General features: G+C 31.9%; 1 pseudogene; it reads left to right on the top strand.

Annotated features, from left to right (window-relative positions):
- Window positions 1-7,631: 7,631 nt before the first annotated feature.
- On the top strand, window positions 7,632-12,470 carry LOC129303815 (LEAF RUST 10 DISEASE-RESISTANCE LOCUS RECEPTOR-LIKE PROTEIN KINASE-like 2.5; annotated as a pseudogene).
- Window positions 12,471-13,564: the final 1,094 nt, after the last annotated feature.

Below are 13,564 nucleotides of genomic sequence, written 5' to 3'. Positions count from 1 at the left end.
TCTCCCCTTTTACAATGGCATAAGCAAAGGGAAACAGCTCATAATTAGCATCATAAGCAAATGCTAATAGCAAAGTCCCCTTACAAGAACCACTTAGATGACTACCATCTATATATAATATGTCTCTTGCACCATGCATGAATCCCTCTATACAACAGCCATAAACTATAAAGATGCGCTCAAACCTATTATTGTCAACTGCAGCTAGCCTACTTAGCAACTATTTTTGGGTCCATTTTCACTAATCGGTCACAAATTCATGGAATTGACATATAAGATTGGTCAGGTCTACCATGGATCTCTTCCAACGCCTTCCCTTTAGCTCTGTATGCTTGTCAGTAGGTCCAATTGACATCATATTCTCTTTGTAATTCTCTCCTAATGTCATTAAGATGTTTGTTTACATGAGACCTCACATCCTTAAGTACCATACATGATGTTAGACTTGAACTTTCCCTGTGGGTAACAATCAAACTGTCTTGTGCATAATGTATATGCTCATTTTTAAATGTCTTCACACATAGAAATGAAGTTTCCTTTCCCACTACATCTGATGTGATCTTCTAAGGGTAGCCTTCAATGTCACATATTACTCTCATCTTTTTTGTACTATTGTTCTTATATTTGTATGGAAACTTATGGGCAATGCTATATTTGTACAATACTTTTCTAAAGCCTTTAGCATGGGGAAAGGTCTGCCCTACACCTGACAACAAATCCTTCCACTTAGAAGAATTAAGTTCCGGAATCAGTGTAGGTGCACTTTCTACTCCATATGGTAATGTTAGAAGTTCTCCACAAGTTTGGTAGGTTACACATTCTACCCCACTTTTAAAGGCTACATGTTTGAAATCATGATCTTCTATAAGAGGAGAAGAGTGGATCTAAAAGTGACAAGAATTGCTTCATCCTACATTCACAATCCATGCAACTTCATGTCTCATTTTCACCTGCATTGACAATCACAACTTCAATTACTAAAATAACAACTATGCTATAGCAAATGATAACTTTCTGTAGAGGAATTAAACATAGTAATTTACATTGGTGCTTCCTCAATTATTGTTTCTCCACTGCTATTTCCTTTACAACCTATATATATATATGACTGCTTCCAACATTATATTCAAATAGGGTAGCAATTCCACCATCATCAACAAGGTCTATAAGGGTCATTTCATCATATCTCATAGTATATTTCATGTCGCTCAAATTAGTGTCAATGCCAAAACAAGATAATATCATATTTTGAATTCTTCAAGTCCATCCCTTCTCTTATCATTTTCACCCTCACACTCCCCCATCATATTGCATTTTACCTTCAATATTTTTCACCAAGTGTTCCCCTATGTGAAAATAGAAAAATAGTTCCTTTCCAAAACTAGAAGAAGAAGAAGCAATTTCTCATGCCAATCTAAAATAATGAAATAATCATTCATCAACATGTCTATTTTTTAAACATCATGATCACATATCTGTTATGTTTTATCCAATAACAACTATTATTCTTATATTCACAACTTTGTATTTGTTATTTACAAATTTTGGTTTACGCATTTACAACAGAACTGAAAACAACATATCATTTATCATCTATCATTTATCCATGTTGCATAAGCATCAGTACCCATGTTTTTCAGTTTCAAGCATGAAGAGAAAATAAAGATCTCAATCATTTATGCACAATAACCCACATCAACTTCAACTATCACATATGGGAGGAAAAAATTTCAAAGAGGAGAGGAAATACACTCACGTACAGCAGACCTAATAGAGGAAGATTGCATGCTAATATAAATCCACGTGTAGTAGCCAATCAAAACAAACAACCCATGTGCAGAAACTTAAAAAAAGAACACCAGAATGGGAATAAGAAGGAGAGGAGAAGAAAGAGAAAGAGAAAGAGAAGGAGAAGAAGGAGAAGAGAAGGAGACGAAGAAGCAAAGGGAGAGGGAGACGGACCAATATCACGAGGCAAAGAAGATGAGAACGTGAACAGTATTAATCAAAGCCTAAACATGTGGGAATTTTTCTTCAGTGAGGATTGGTATTTTTATTTACTTTAAAGGAAATTTAGTCATTTTATTTGATTTTTTAATGACAAAAAGATCCCAAGAAATTTGAGGGGAATTAAATCATTTCATGAGACTAATCCGTCAATTAGCTATTTTAAATGGATTTTTCTATCATTTTTTCTTAAAAATTTTACTTTTTAAAAAATCCAAAATATAAAATAATAATAATAAGAGCTTGCGGCCCTAGCCCTAAACTCTTTATAGAAGGGCCAAGCTTTAGAAAATAAGATATTTTAAGGATCGGGCTTAAGGGTCAAGCCTTTAAGGGTTAGGCCCACCCATTCACCAACTTTAAAACTAGATTGGCTTTATGCGAGATCTAAAACCAAGGAACAACCCAGCCATCTATATGCATGACGGTCATCTGTAACCGTTGCTCATTAGAAGTTCCATAGGAATTAAAAAATTGCTCTGCCCGAAAAATCCAGTTGAAAGCAAAGAGAGGAAAATCCATTTTTCATGTTTTTAGACGGACCCAGTGAATGAGACATGCGTTCTTGTTGAAGCACCATGAGTTTCTCTGGAGAAACCCCTTCGATGGTTGGAGACTTGGAATGAGCCATGCCTTCAATCAGTTTTGTCAGATTATCAATGGAGTTCTCAATACGATCCATTCTCGCATTCGCCACATCATGTGCTTCCTGAGATTTCTTAATATGAGCCTATACATCTTTCAACTGTATATTCTCCGCCATTGAAAGTCAATGAAACCACCAATTGGAATGGTCCAGCTACAATGACAGTTATATTTCAAGGAAAATAGTGTCAACAAGCCAGAGAAAAAAAAAAAACGCTCAATTGGCTCAAATTCAACTCTGTAATTTGTGTCTATTATCAACGACAGAGCATTAAGGTTCTCAAGTTCACCAATACAGTAATCCATATCAAATCAATACAAATTAACAGAATAATATTCTAGCCGAAGCTATAGAAGAAGCCACAGGAAGAGATGAAGAAATTATCAAAGAAGGAGAGAATACCTCAGGCTCAGAGGGAGAGACAGCCAAAATCATCCACACCTTCTTTCTTGTGACCACCAAAACCTATAGCCAATTAGTCCTTGCGCCTCAACGGTTTCTGACGATTGTGAGCGCTCTTGATCGCATATTGCTTAGTGCTATTTGCTTCTTTGTCTTGTTCTACCACATCAGACTCTTGGGACCCACTAATGATTGGTTGGACCACAACAGATTGAAATGTTATAAGGAAACTTGGAGTCACTACCATTGCCACCAAAGCCTGTCATGCCTTCCCCTTCGAGATTAGAACTTGAACCTTGCACATCTGCCAATACCGACACAGAGAAACTCAATCTCGAAAGGCCTTCCCCAATGTTGGAGAGACGGTAGAACTTAGAAATGTGGGAAAGGTGTCGGAAGCGATTCATAAATATGGCATTTACGACTATAAGTTGAATATGATCTCAGGATTATAAATTGAAATTAAATGAAATATATGGGGTCCTCGTAAATGCCCTCAAATTAGCTATGCATGCCTTCTCTACCTCCCATATGTTCCTCTCCTTAATTAGGCTAATTCCACTGGGTTCATAAATGTGTGTGTGTGTGTATAGACTTGCATAATTGATTAGATGTTTTTTTAGCCTGTTATCAATCAATTTCATTTCATGCAGATGAGGAGAAAAAATGGGGACTCTCTTTGTCTTGATGTAACATACAGGAAAAACTGGCACCAATATTTAGTGGTTTTTGTAGGTGTACATCTTTATGATTGGGGAAAAGTAGCATCACTATGATTAATTTCGTAAGTCTTCTTCAACAACCTCACAGGACATTTTCGTAGGTGTGTCTTGATAATCTCTTTTATTTTTAATCTTTCCAATTTTCATCCCTGTTTCTTTTTAATAGGATATTTATCAGACAGGGTACCAACAATTCTTATATTGATTGACATAATATATATATCAACGTTAAACTTCAAGTAGATAATAATTTTTAAATTTTAAATTTTTCATAGTTTTTTATTTATTTTTGACATGCCAAAATAAGTTTTTTTTTTTCAGACAAACGACATTAAAATTAAATGTTGGATAAACATTTTTTTAAAAAATATTAAAAGCTTGTCTAATACATCAAATTCTATATTCTATATTTTTATTATTTAACATATCAAATTTATATTATTGAAAATTTTTATCATATATATTTTTAATTAGTTTTAATATATTGATTATAAAATTCAATGTCTTTTCTATAAATGTATCTAAATTCTTTTTTATATGAATTGAAAATTACTATAGCTTAAAATACAAAAAAAGAGTTACTAGCACAAAACAATCAGAGGACACCTCTTTCAATATTAGAGTCGAGAAAACGGGTTGAGCCTGTTGGGCCAAATCATTTAAGCCTATATAAAATAGGGTTGGGCTTGTAAATATGACCCCAAAATGATAAATCGGGCTTAAATAGGCTTAGAGCCAGTAATTCGGGCAGGTTGAGCTTATTTGGGTCGGACTTAAAAAATCTTACTTATTCCAAAAAGCTCATATAGTCAAGTTTGGCCCTAACATCTTCGGGTTTCGGGCTTATTTGGGCCGGCCCGAATACCCAAAAAAATTTTAAAAAATATTTTTTATTTTTAAATCAATTTTAATTTTAAATAAATTTTATTAAGCATAAAATATTATTTTAACTTGAAAGGAATAAAAATAATAATAACTTATTAACTTTGTAGTTAAGTACTTAAGTAATCCTGTTACAATTTTGTTATATTATATGCAATTTATTTATGAATGTTTTCTTTACTTGTAAATTAATGTCTTGTTTGTTTAAATATTGGCCTTATCATGGTTATGAAAAAATATTTATAAATTTTAATTGAATTATATTATTTTAATTATAATCGAGTTAATTTCAATTCAACTACGGTTAAATCACTAATTTAAAATCATTGCCCTAATTAACCCAAAGTTATTAATAACTATTGGATAAACTATACTTTTTGTTTTTAAGAATATGAGAAAAATAGCCATCATTATATTATATAAAAATTATTTAATTATGGGTAAAACACTATTTTTTTAAATTTTTTCTTTAACCTTTTATATTGTTTAAGCCATATATACAAAAGGTATTTACTTTAATTTATTCTTAATTTTTAACCAAACTTGGCATGGATGATAATTAAATAATTATTCAAAAATATTTTATTTATTATGTTTGTTTAATAGTAGAGCTAGGAATTTATATATACCCAAATTTTATTTTTAAAATTATTTTTCATTTAAAATTAATTATTTTAGTTTATAAAAAATATAAAATGTAATTTTTTGAACAAGAAAATGGTGTATATCATTCAACTTTTTTTTGAAAAAATTTGAGTCTTAAAATATAAAAATTAATATTAAAATATATTTTAATTATTATTTTGAGATATTTTATTTGATTAAAAATAATAAAAATAAGAAACTATAAATATTTTTATTTTTTAAAATAACTATAGTAATACACTTAAATATATGGTATTTTAAAATAAAATGATATAAAACTTTAAAAATTATTATTATTTATTATATTATATATATTTTTAAAAATTTATTTTTTTCTATTCGGATATTTGGGCAAAGCCCGATCGATGCTCGAATAGGCTCGAACAATAAAAAAATTATTATTTTTCTAGGCTCAAGCTTAAATTTTTTGGGCTGGTTCGGGCTGGCCCGTCGAACTTGGCCCAAATTACCAGCTCTAAATAGGCTGGCCTGTTTAAACCCGCATGTACATATTTTTTTATTGATGTAAATTTCATATAGAAACTCTTGGTTGCTATTTTTTGAAAAAAATACAACCATAAATCCCCTAATTCATCTAGACTCATGATAATAATTTATTCAGTTCAACATTTATTCTTCTTTTTTTAATATGCTTCTCTCTTTTTTGTCGCTGCAAGTTGTCATTGCTCTTCAATAAGTCATCGGATCGCCGTTCTCATCCCTATCATTGCAACCCACAAGTCATCCTTGCTTTTGTTTTTACTTACTTTTCAATTGTCCCTGTTGCTGACTTCGATAGTGCTCCCTCCTAAGAACCAAGTCTCGACAGTGCTCAACTAGTTGATGCTCATTGTCATCAGTCTCCCAAGTCCTCCTGTCACTTATCATACTCATGCATTTGTAATTCATGAGCTAAGCTCTATTTGATGTATACATTGTGCTCGCACTCTGTTTTTCTTTGTCTCCTAATCCTACATCTCAATTCCTCAATCTCATCTAATCTCAATTGGGTGTTGATTGGCTTTGCCGATCCATTACTTATTGTATTACTATCATTTCATTTGTGTTTTTAGTTCATTTAAATATTATTTAGTTAGTTTTTTCATAGCTTTCTTGATTGGGTATTATATTGAAATGAGGTAATTTTTCTGTTTGATTAAAAAATTTAAAAAAGCAATAAAAATAGTTAAAAGGGCATGGAGCCCTTAGGGCCGGTCCTGAGCTTGCTATATCAAGGGTCGGGCTTTGTATATTAGGTCCTTAAAAAAAATTCAGACTTAAAAGAGCTAACCTTTTTAAGCTCGAACTTGTTAAGGGCCAGCTCATTTTTTCAATTCTATTTAACATTACCCACTCCCCTTAGACAAGATGAGGATGGTCAAAGAAACTCTAAATTCCAAACATAAATTTTATTATAATAATTGATGTTGTCTAAACTTGATTTTTACTAAATCAACTTTTAAAAACTGATTTTTAACTAACAAAAAAAAAATCCAACGTGGGTTTAGTATTTAAAATATAATAAATGCTCCAATAGATCTTCAAAAACTTATTCAAATTATTACATTAATCTGAGTTGATTTTTTATTATTTATAAATATTTTTTAAAGGTAATTTTATTTAAAATATTATCAAATGTTAAATATAAATATCTTTTTAACGAGAATTTAAATTTGAATTCTGTGATTACTTTTGATGATTCGTTTCCTTAGTCAATAATTCACTGCTGAACGAGTCTTCGAGGCTAGGCTGTCTTTTGAGAAATTAAAAAGTAGTAGGGCCACTTTACAGCAGTCGGACACACGTTTTTAAGAGTCAGCGGCCACATTACTGTTAGTCAGAAAATCTGACTCTTTCCACGGATTGAGTTTGGATTAGATTAGGCGGGCGGATAATGAACCGGGTGCGAAACGAAAGGAAAAAAAAAAAATCTTCCCGTTGGTCCGGAAAAAAAAAAAATAATAATCTTCTTCCGTTTTCTGGGTGTTTTCTTCCTCTTTCTTGGATGTCCCTCCTCATCATGATGATCCAAAACAACCTCTATTCAATCTTCGTCTTCTCCTATTTGTTCATCAGAATCACATCTTGTTCATCTCTTAACCCAAATTTTGAAATTTGTCAGCCCGCTACCTGCAGTAACCTAAGTATAAGCTACCCTTTTTACATCGAAGGCCGACAAAAATCCTTCTGTGGATACCCGGGTTTCGGCCTTTCTTGTTCCGATAATGACCTCCCCATTCTCAATATCTCCAACGTCTAGTACTTCATCCATGATATTTTCTACACCAACCAGTCAATTCGAGTGGCGGAAGCTGCTACCTCATCGTCAAACGGCACATCATGTGTGATTCCTCGTATTCACAACATCTCCGTTGACGTAACCAGATTCAGTTTCGCTCCAAACCAGATGGACCTATTCCTAATGTTCGGATGCAACCTGGAGTCGCTGCCAGAATATTTTTCCAAGTACAGGGTTGGGTGTTCTGCAGAAAACGAATCGATGTCCGTTCTGGCCATGACAAAGGAGGGCGAAGATTTGAGGTCGGCGTCTGAGAAATGTAACGGTAGGGTGGCGACAACGAAAGTGGAAAACAATACCAATATTGATGGACAAGTCATGAGAAGAGGTCTTGTATTGAATTACAATAATGACGCGAAATGCAGTTTATGCCAGGAGACCGGAGGAAAATGTGGCTTATTCAACGGGGACCCTGAAGTTTGCATTTTCCAATGCTATTGCCCAGACGGTGATCAAGCTTCAAGTTGTGTACTTGGACCCGGACCCGGATTCGGTTAGTCTCCCTTTCGCATGCCTTTTGTTGAGTTCTGGCCCAAAAAAAAAAAAAAAGTTTTGATGGATACTGTTTTCTTTTTTCCCCTTAACTATCCGTCCAAAAATGATGTATGATAATTTTTTGGGAAGAATATCAAGTAGGTCTCTCCAAGGAGATTGATCACGTGTAAGGCTATTAGATTCTGAAATTCTTTTCAAGATCCAAAAACCTCAATTGTAATTAAATTTTAGTTGTCCAATTACTAAATTGCATTTGAAAAAAACAAAAAGAAAACAAAAATCCCATTATTGCCATCAAAGCTCCATAGCCCGATCCATTGCCGTGTTAGAGGCCAAAACTTCACTAGCCAACAATGAATCATGTTTAAATATTTATATGTGATTATTTAAATATTAACAACTTGTCCAGCATTAATAAAAACTTATGAAAATACTTGTAAAGTAAATTTATAGCATTTTTTTTATTTAACATAATAGTAATTACTTGTTAATATTGAAAGAATAAATTGTAAAAAAAATCAAATAAGTTAACCTTCACTTTTTTTAAATATTAATAAATTATGTTTAAATATTTACAAGTAATTATTCATATATTAATAACTTGTCCATAATTTACAATAACCGGTGGAAATGCTTAGAAATGAAAATTATCGTATATACAGATACATATACACATACATATAGCACTATATACATTAAATTGTTTGTTCGTTCAATGGTTTTAAATATTTTGGAGAACTAAAAGGTTTAGGCCTCTTTTGGCTCTTTGTCTTAAATTGACCAACCATTAACCTCTTTTGTTGTTATTAGGTTGTCTATATGTGTGTATTTCAACTAACATTGGCAGTCCTATATTAGGTAAAATTAAACTCAATAACTAATATATAAAATAAAATGAAAAGACTTATTTGAATTTTAAAATTTTGAATTAAAATGTAATGTTCTGCTGTTTGCTCATTTATTCTCTCTCTCTTTTCTATGTGATCACTCCGATTATATTTCTAATGATAGTTACGTGATTGAGTTCTTCCCTTCACACAATTGTATATGCTCTGATTTACTCCTTGCTCATTGTTACAGGACATGCATTGATCAACAAAATTATAGTAGGTAATAGATCGAACTTATGTTGTCATATATATTTTTCTTTACAATTTTGCATAGTATGTGTTATCTTTTAATTGAATATTCCATATAAGTTGATATTTCTTACGATGTTTCACATTAATTACCCTGTGGCTAAAACTTCAAGCTATTTCACCTGGGTATTTTGAATGAACTTCTTTCATATATTATTCGGGTCAAAAGAGGAATCATTGACTACATATCATAATGACACTCAAGTAGCCACTGAGCTAGCTCATCATGTGATAAGGATTTGGAATAGAATATTGATACACATTAAGAGTAGTTTAAATACTTCTAATATAACTAAAAAAATGAAAGAGAATAATACCCAATGAAAACAATAAACATAAATAGGTTAAATTGTACACATAAACCCCCTAATCTCAGGATTGTATGTAGATGTTGTCCCAGATATTTGAATTAATTGACAAACTCCCCAAAAATTTAAAGTAATGTGGATCATTGTCCCTTATAAACAAGTGGAATGTAACATATATATTAGATGGTTTAACTACAAACGATATACTGTTTAGATGATTATCTACTGCATAATATAACTCAAAGTTTAAGGGGATTATCTGCACAAAAGATAAAGGTTAGAATAGAGATATATATACATATATTATATAGGGTAAATATAATTTTTGATCCCTGTACTTTACTTGCAGTTTGCTTTCAGTTCTTATACCTTTTTTCGGTGTTTTAGATCCCTATATTTTTATTTTTTATTATTTTCGGTCCCTCTATAAGCAAAGCATAGGAACCTTAAAAGGATCAAAAACAATAAAAAATAAAAGGGTAGGGACCTAAAAAACGGAAAAAAAATATAAAGATCAAAAGCAAAACGCGAGTAAAGTATAGGGACTAAAAGTTATATTTATCCTATACATACATACATACATACATACATATATATATATATATATATATCATAGACACATGGTGAAGGCATTATACTCAGATACTGAATAAATAATGAACTAATTAATGGATTATTTGCATGAGTTTGGAAACTTAGGATATGGGTTAATTATGGAGTTTTACAGATTTGGGAGGCTATTTCTATGTCACTCAATGTTCAAAAATGAAGTTTTATGCAATTTTGCTACAAAATGTATTGTGGTGTATATATACGGAAATTCTAGGCTTGTTTGGTATACATATAGACAAAAGGAAAAGAAAATGGGATGAAAAAGCTGATATGACAAATGTCTTTTGAGTTCATATTTAAGAAAAAAAAATAGTTATTGTTAATACTTGTGTTAGGTAATAGATCGAACTTCTGTTGCCCCATTTTTCTTGACAATTTTGCACAGTAGTTGTTATCTTTTAATTGAATACTGTCAGTTGATATATGTTTCATATAATCCTGTGGTTGAAACGGCTTCACCAGGGTGTTTTGAATCAACTTCATTCATTTATTATTCTGGCCAAAAAGAAAATCATTGACTACATTTCATAGTAACACCCAATTTAATTAGCCTCAAAATGTATTATGTATGTACGTATGTTTATATTTTAGGCTTGTTTGGTACATAGAACAAAATGGAAACGAAAATGGGATGAAAAAAAGTGAAAACTTTTCATACCACAAATGTCGTTTGAAAACTCATAAATAAAAATAATAAAAAATGGTTTTTGTTAAATAGTGTGATAAGAAATTAATAGATAATCGCATACTTTCAACTTTGTGTGCAAAGAAATCCCTTTTCATTTTCATCAATGATACCACTACATGCGCCTTAAATATATCCAAACCACTCAATTTTCATTCTAAGATCGATCACTATATTTTGCTCATTTATTATTCTAGAATATTTTGGTTTCAAGCTTGACCACATATTTTATTGTAGAAATGGGAAGTCTATTACATTTTCAACTCAATGATTTACATACTACATGCGACAGGTGTTACAAACGGAATAATCATAGCGTTTGTAATATGTATTGCTGTTGCTTGTTGTAAAATCAAATCATGGAGGAAAAAGGTTACATTTTGGAGGACACACGAGGTTGATCAAAATATTGAGGCCTTCATAAGGAACCATGGACTTCTCACTCTCACAAGATATAAATTTGCAGATATCAAGAAAATGACCAAATCTTTTAAAGTTAAATTAAGCCAAGGTGGTTATGGTGTAGTACACAAAGGAGAATTGCTCAACGGCTGCCCTGTTGCTGTCAAGTTATTGAATCCATCCAAAGGGAATGCGGAACAATTTATCAACGAGGTTGCTAGCATCAGTAGAACTTCCCATGTTAATGTTGTTGCCCTCCTTGGATTTTGTTTGGAAGGACACAAAAAGGCTCTCATATATGAGTTCATGTCCAATGGATCTCTAGACAAATTCATTCATGAAAAGGTGGATAAAACCAGTCCAACCTTGACTTGGGAAAATTAGTACCACATTGCGATCGGAACAGCTTGAGGGTTTGAATACTTGTATGAAGGATGCAACACATGAATTTTGCATTTTGACATAAAGCCACATAACATTCTTTTAGATGAAAGCTTTTGTCCTAAGATCTCAGATTTTGGGCTTGCAAAGTTGTATCCAAGGAATGAAAGTATCATTTCAATTTCAGAAGCTAGAGGAACCATAGGATATCTTGCTTCAGAAGTTTGGAATAGAAATATAGGAGGAATTTTACATAAATCTGATGTTTACAGTTATGGAATGATGTTATTAGATATGGTTGGGGGACGAAGGAACATAAATGCTAAAGCTAGTCACACGACTGAGATTTATTTTCCAGATTGGATTTATGAGAAACTTGAAGAAGGCAGCAATTTGAGATATGATGGGGCCAACACCATGGAAGAAAATGATATTGCAAGGAGAATGACGATTGTGGGTTTGTGGTGTATTCAAACGTTTCCAACTCAAAGACCTACAATTAGTAGAGTGATTGAAATGTTAGAAGTTAGTTTAGATTCTCTACCAATGCCACCAAAGCCTGCCATGCCTTCCTCTCCAAGATTAGAACTTGAATCTTCCACAACTGCCAATACGACGGCCAACACAGAGAAACTCGATTTCGAAAGCTCGTCCCTAATGCTGGAGAGACACTAGAACATAGAAATATGGGGAAAGGTGTTGGAAGGGTTTCTTAAATGTGTCATTTAAAGGGCATTGAAGTTAAAGCCCCTAAAATCATGATCTATGCTTTGCATATTGATTTTTCATTTCTCAATAAGCTTATAAGTTGAATATGATTTCAGGATCATCATTTGTTGTAATTAAAGGAAGTACATGGATTCCTCGTAAATGCCCTCAAAGCTGTACTGTACGTGTCTTCTCCACCCCCCAAATCTTCCTCTTCGTAAGCTAATTCCAGAAGGGCTTAAGGTGTATCTCTAAATTTTCTTTCTTGGGACGAAAATGGTGGATTATGAATCTAAGTGGGCAAGATATAATCATCAATACTTGCATTATTGATTAGATGTTTGAAGTGAGCCTATTTTTAATTTCTTGCAGGTGAGGAGAAAATTGGAAACTCTTGTCTTGATATAATATTACAGGAAAATTAAAATTAATTAGCACCGCTATTTTGTGGCTTTTGTAGGAGTGTCTTTGTGATGAGGGAAAAGTAGCATCACTATGATTCATTTCGTAAGTTTCTTGAACAACTACCCTGGACATTTTTAGGGCTTCATTTTGTTAAATAAATTTTTATAGTATCTTTTATTGTAATTTTCCAATTTCCTTCCCCGTTTCTTGTTAATAGGATATTAATCAGACAGGGTACCAACAATATTTTCTGTATTCATTTTAATCAAGTAACTGATATTGATTAACATAGTATGCATATCAAAGTTAAATTTCAAGTAGACAATGCTTTTTATGATAAAATTAGTATCTCAATGTATATGATTCAAATAAAATAAGAAGTTAACATGGATACATTAATAATACATGATTTATGATTCTTTGATTATTTTGAATGTAAGTAGACTTATAATTCACTATACCTCTATCATTTTTAGAGAGTGTAGAGATAGTGAAAAGAATGGGAACAGAGTCATGTATGTTAGTTATAGATTGATTGCATTATATAGAGTGCATGAACACTACCTTAATAATTAATTGATTAAATTAATCTTTTATTATCTTTGACTCGATCATTTAAGAGATGGAGAATAATAAATTCTATAAAGTTATAGATTAGGGCTATGTTTATTGAGCTCACTTATGTAGTCCACGGTCCACCTATCACAATTTATATAAGATAATAAAGATCAATTTATTTTGGGTTTATTAATTAATATAAATTCATAAATAATATTTAAATATTCCAACTGTTAGATAAATACTTTTTTAAATATTAAATAAATTA

This window comes from Prosopis cineraria, unplaced genomic scaffold (assembly GCF_029017545.1).
Source record: "Prosopis cineraria cultivar Desert tree isolate PC_DT_omini unplaced genomic scaffold, ASM2901754v1 PC1, whole genome shotgun sequence".
Classification (NCBI taxonomy): Eukaryota; Viridiplantae; Streptophyta; class Magnoliopsida; order Fabales; family Fabaceae; genus Prosopis; species Prosopis cineraria.
The sequence above is the reverse complement of the archived record's forward strand: the minus strand, read 5'-3'. Positions and strand labels throughout refer to the sequence as shown.